This window comes from Myodes glareolus, chromosome 3 (assembly GCF_982192425.1).
Source record: "Myodes glareolus chromosome 3, mMyoGla1.1, whole genome shotgun sequence".
NCBI lineage: Eukaryota > Metazoa > Chordata > Mammalia > Rodentia > Cricetidae > Myodes > Myodes glareolus.
The window spans coordinates 57654658-57661190 of NC_142028.1; positions in this window are offsets into that span (position 1 = coordinate 57654658).

The following is a 6533-nucleotide window of genomic DNA, read 5'->3' on the forward strand; positions in this document are numbered from 1 at the left end:
TAAAAACCAACAAGAAAAAGAAAGTCTCGAAGAATAATTAGGAATACTCTAGTGTCTTATTTAAATGGAGCACATGGCATGTTAAAACAGAACAAGGAAGAGAATCTTAAGTACTGAGCAGCTCGATGTGCTGAGAGGACTGCGGCACCTTTCTAGCGCATCCTTTTTCTCCAAGTGTTCCTGGGCCTCCCACCCTCTCCAGCCTCCACCTGAGACTACTTTGAGCAGAAGACTTTGCAGGAGAGAGTGGTCGGGGTATACTGCACACATGTGTGAAATTGTTTTAAAAGCAAATTTAATTTGTAAAAATATTGATTAAATTGAGCATTTTTTTAAAGATTCATTTTTTAAGTGTTATGTGTATGTGTGTGAGCTGGAGTTTGTGTACATGTGTCAAATGCACTTGGGTGCAGTGGAGGCCAGAAGGGGACATTGAATCCCCTGGAACTGAAGTTAAAGGCAGTTGTGAGCTGTCTGATGTGAGTGATGGGAACTGAATTCTGGTCCTCTGCAAAAGACCGTCTCTGAATAATGAGCCATCTCTCCAGATCTTAATTAAGTATCTTAAAGTTTGAAAACTGTGTGTGACTGGATGAACAGAATGTGGCTTTCCTCTAACCAGGACAGCGGTCAGGTTTTAAAATATGAGGACATTCTTGAGAGCGTGTTGCTATGTATAATGCCATTCCCATAGCAGATCGACTGGCGTGACTTACGTTTGTCTAGACCCCGGTCAAATTCACTTTTGATGATGTTAGTAGCTCTAACTAAGGACCAAATGAGAACTCAAAGAGTCATCAGAATCTTTCATGAGATGGAGAGATGGTTCTGTGGATAAATACTTAGTTCCCAAGTGTGGAGACCAGAGGTGGGATCCCCAGAACCCATGAACAAAGCTCAATGTATTATTGAATGACTGTGACCCCAGCGCTGGGAAGGAGGAGGCAGGAGGAGTCCTGAGCTCTCTCACAGGGACTAGCTAAGCAGAGAGCTCCAGGTTCAGTGAGAGGCTGTTTCAAAAATAAGGTGGAGAGCTAGAAGAAGACAGTCAATGCTGACCTCAGTACACACACACACACACACACTCACAGAGAGAGAAAGAGAGAGAGAGAGAGAGAGAGAGAGAGAGAGAGAGAGAGAGAGAGAGTTTATGGAGCAGATTCTTCTGTTGCAGACTGAAGTGTGACTGATTAAACTGTTTTGCCTGAAAATACAACTGTGTCCAGAGCAGTTTGTTTCCAATGGTCTATTGAGTGACTGCCATTCTGTAGGCATGGGTGTTTGTGTCAAAATTGTGGGGTGTGGGGGGGGCAATAAAATTCTTACAGTCCTGAAGTTTAGAGTCTGGCAGGAGAGCCAGACACTGGTTAATTGAGTTTCCTTGTGGTAAGCGCTCTGGAGGTGTATGTGGTGTCCTTGAATATCTATACTAGAGAAACTCCATGCAGACGGTGCCAAGACGGGAAGGAAAGAAACACGAACTCTCCACAGGGAACTCAGGCGTGGGCAAAGACTTCAGTGAGAGGCCAGGGTAGAGGGAAGGCCTGGAAGCCTGCAACGGGGAAACACAGAAGCAAGACTCAGAATGGATCTGAGAGGTGGATGGAGACAGACTCATTGTCTATGCGCGGTAGTTTACAGAGGACCAAGCCTTCCTGCGGTTGCTAAAATAGCTTCCATAACAAAAGACGGTGAGGACAGTCCAAATCCGACGTCCAGAGAACATCAAAATCTATTAGAAGAACCACAAACATTTGAAGGGGACACCATGGAGATGTCTGCAGAAGAAGAAGCATTTTCTTCATTCTTCCCATAAGAGCCAACACTGGGGTTAGGCTGGGATTGCCTTCACTGCCACTAGCTGGTCTGTTTGGAATCTGAACACAGGTACACATTCCTGAAAGCAGACAGACTCGGTGTAAATGCGCCCTGTTGGGAGTTCCTTGAAGTCACTACTGTGGATTTTTTTTCTTTCAACTTCTTTGAGTTTTATTTCAGAAAATCCATTTCATGGATTGTTGTTATTATTATTATTAATTTGGTATGCTTTGTCTTGTTTCTTTGTATTACTCTTCATTTTTATTGGGAATTTATTTCTCCTCTCATGCAGTACATCCTGACTGCATTTCCCCTCCCTCAACTCTTCCCAGTCTCCTTCCTCGCCGCTCCCCCAGATTCACTCCTCCTCTGTTTCCCTTCCAAAAAGAGCAGGCTTCCCAGGAATATCCACTGAACACGCCACAACAAGTTACAATAATACCAGGCACAAATCCTCATCTCAAGGCTGGGTAAAGCAACCCAGTAGGAGGAAAAGGGTCTCTAGAGAAGAGGAAGGAGTCAGAGGCATCCCATTTTCAGTGTTAGGAGCCCCACAAGAATAACAAGCTAACAACTATAACATGTATGCAGATTATTTTTCTATTTTATTGTATGTTTATTTCTTCTTTCTCTAGACTCCATTGAAATGAATGAAGATGTCCATTTTCCCCTATTAATGGAATTCAGTTTAGACTTTCAGGAAGTCTTCTGCGTGCTCCACTCCTGCATCAGCAACTAGGTTTGATGCTGAGAAAAAGCGTGCTGCATTATGGAACTTAGAGCAGAAAGAATCTCGTATTCCTGGGACTTTCTGCTGCCTTTGGTGGCGGCCAGACATAGAGTGAGAACATAATTCAAGCTCTGAGAAAACAGAACAATTAGGCAACAAAGGACTTAATACTTTGTTTACGATACAGCAGTATCTAGTACTTAAGTTGTGTAGTGTGTGTGTGTGTGTGTATGTGTGTGTGCACGTGTGTAGATGAACAATAATAGCCAAAGAACAATAATAAATGTTACTTCTCAGGGGCTGTCAACTCTTTTCTTAAGTAGGGTTTCCCACTGGCCTTGCCAAATAGTCAGGACTGGCTGACCACTGAGCCTGGGAATCTTCCTACCTCCAATTCTGCAGCAGCGCTGGGATGCCAAGCACTTGCTGATGCTTGTCTTTCTGTGTGTGCTGGAGAACAAATTCCGGCACTTGTACCTTCATAGCGAGTACTTTACTGACTGACCCATCTCTCCACACCAACTTATTTTTTCCAAAACAACAACAAAAGAAGTACTATTGGACTGTAAATTACCAGGTGGGGTGGTAGCTGAAGACTTTAATCCCAGCATTCGGGAGGTAGAGAAAGGCAGATCTCTGAGTTGGAGGCCAGCCAAGTCTGCAGAAGAAATTCTAGGACATTCGGGGATATACAGAGAAACCTTGTCTCAAAAAAACAGAAGAGGAGGAGACAGGAGGTTGGGAAGGGGCAGTTGGGGCAGAGTTGGGAGGAGTCAAGGGGAGGAGTGAGCTGACAACGATCAAAACACAAGGTGTGAAATTCTCAAAGAATTAATAAAATATTATATATTTAAAAGATAGCATAAGATAAAACATTTCCTTCTTCATTTCCAATCTTCTAGAATCAACTGGAGTTGTGACACTGGGGTGATTATCCCAGACACCCCTGTTTATATGCCAGTGTCTCAGAGTGCTTGTGTCTGACCGTGCACACAATTTTGTCTGTAGAGTCTTAGGATGCCTAACAGCGATGTGCCTCTTGCACAGAGGATCTGTTTTCTCCTGCCCGGGACATTACGCTGTCTCTTGCCTACCTTGGTGAGGATCTTGTACTTGTTTTCTGCTTGCTTGTTCAATTTGCTTAACTGCTGAGTTCTGTAATCTATGAGTCTTCCTCAGGTTGCTCTTACAGACTACCACAGAGTTGGCAATGGAGCATATATTTATTTTCCAACACTTCTGGAGACCAGAAGTCCAAGGCTGAAGCTCCAAGTTTGGTTTCTGGCGAGGGCTCTCATCCTTACTTGCTAGCGCATTCTCTTCTGTCTTCACACTGCTTTCTCCTGGTGTCACTTCCTGGCAAGGACAACAGCTCTGTCAGATTAAGACCTGTCCTTATGAGGTCACTTAGCCCTAACCATTCCTTTATAGGGCCCTCTGTTCAAATGTAGACACACTGTGTGCTAAGAGATTACCTATATGAACTTGTAAATGCCCAGTGCTTTTCATAACATGTGGTCCGGATATCCTATCCTTACCTTACGTTCATCAAGAGATAATTTCCCTTAATTTTCTAAGCTCTAATACAGCATAATTGTTTCCCCGTGAACTAATAGCCGCGGGAACTTCTGTCACTTCTGGGGAGGCCGTGGATGGGAGGAAGGAATAAAGGCACGATGTGGAGGAGTGAGAGGCCGGTTGTGGTGAGGCTGATTGCCAGTTGCTCATTCTCAAGCGCCCACAGATTCCTTGGCTCCAAGAGTGGGAAAATTTGGCATTTGAGTGTGCAGAGATGGAGGAGGCAGGAAAAGCCAGAAATGTCCTGTGTGGGCTGCCAGTCTTTTCCGAGAATTAGCATAGCCAGCAGGCAACCTGAGGAGAAGGAGAAAGCTAGAGGCCACCAGCGGACACCCCTAGATCCATGGCCAGCCCCCATGCAGAAGGATTGTCCAGGGAAGCCATCTCCTCATGCTGAAATGAACAGCTGTTTGCAGGATCTTCTGAGACCCTGTGTCATCCAAGACCCATCCTCCCGAGCCAGAAGTTCTGGAAATCTCTGTTCACATGAATCAAAGAGTAACAACCCAGGGAAGATCACATGCTTCTCCCCTTGGTAAATCTGTGGCTGTGGTTGCTAAGGTGTCTGCGCTCTGGTAGCCCTAACAAACTGGGGTCAGTCACCTGTCCTCAGTACAGCAATTAAACAAGAGTAATGGAAAGCAAAGAATGGGAGATTACTCAACGTAGCTACACTGAGAAAAGGAACAAGTGACATCCATGACAACCTCCTAGGCTCTGTCATGAGGTTTAGGTTTCAGTAGAGAGCAAGAAATAGGCACAGTTTAGCAATCCTGTCATGATGTGTTCCTCAAATCATTGACCCATCTGGTCTGCTCAGCTTCCGTCTCTTCTTCATTGACCCACCCAGTCTCCTCAGCTTCCTTCTTTCCTTCACGGTAATCTGAGCAGCTGTTGAAACCCTGTAAAAATCTCTTTTCAAGAGACAATTTCCTGCTCTGCCTGGCTCAGGGCTTCGACTTTCCCCTTCTCCCAGCGTCTGATTCCTGGGGAGTTCCAATTTTAGGGGGGGGTTTATTGTCTCAAGAGCCTGACTGTCAAAGACAGGGATCTCAGTGTCTCCTTAAAATTCTTTCATTGTCGTCAGGGCAGTTACAAACCCACAGGGGCTCTCTGTAGGAGCAGGGAGCTGGGAAGACATACTCTGACGTCTAGTCTGAGTAAGTCGTTCTTACATGTATTCAAATTGGATGGCTGGGGGACACTTAGCAATGATCGGTGGTATTTTGTTATCAGACTGGGAAAGCGGGTTTGTGTTAGTATCATCTGCTGATGCCCCCCTGGCAACATAGCTCTTCCCCCTCAGTAGGTGATCAGCCAGCCAGAGTGCCAGCAGAGCGAGGTGGAGAAACTCTGCACTAAGTCATGTTTTACGAATTTCCTGGAACCTTGCCCCTGGAAAAGCACTTCAAAAATATTAACAATTTAATTTGGTAGAGGATGTAATTTGAGACAAGCATGCGTTCATCCTCTAGCCCCCAACTTAATGGTTTGAATGTTTCTTGGAAATGGTTAGCGCATCGGTCAATTTCCCTTTATGTATGTGTTCTTAGACAGCTCCTAAAACAACCTGTTAAACTCCTCTGTCAGAGCATAGAGGACTCTATGAGAATAACTGTGGCATCCACAGCTCTCCTGGTTTGGTTAGAGACAGATTCTCACTGTCAAGTAGCCGTATTTGAATCTTAGCCCCCGCGGAAGCCCCACCGACCGCTCACTGGAAGGCACACTTCAGAGGGTGTTTTGAGCCCCGATGTTTAGTTAACATTGGTAAGGTTCTCTGAAGCACACTCGGCGTTCTATCTACCATCACTAGGTAAGTTAGGCACCTTTTAGACATTACTCGTGGATTTGGTTCTGCCCATCCCCTCACTTGCTTCCCTGGGAGGGAGGAATTGGAGTCGGCAGTGAACAACAGCTGAAAAATAGGAGCCTTATTTGTGATGATTAATTGGGGATTCTCCTTTAATGATTAGACAGAGAAAAATACTCCCAGGGAAGTGAAGATCCCTTAGTAGTGAAGGAGGACTTCTTCTGAAAGCAATAGCTGAATTAGAAATACCATGTATTCTCTCGTGTGGAATCTTTGGTCATCTCTATTTCTTCCCCTTGCCCAGAACAGAACCTGACTGGAAGACCACTCCAAACCCTTGCGTGAAGAAACTCTAACTTAAACTGCAGTTTCCATGCAGACATTTTAAAGATTTGTTTTATTTTTAATTCTATGTCTGGGAGAGTGCACATGGGTGCAGGGGACCTCGAAGACCAGAGGCCTGGGATCCCTCTGTAGCTGGAAATAGTTGTGAGCTACCCCGTGTGGGCACTGAGAACTGAATTAGCCCTCCGCAAGAGGACTGTGTGCTCATCACCACAGGGCCACCTCTCCAGTCCCGGTACAGATTTGATT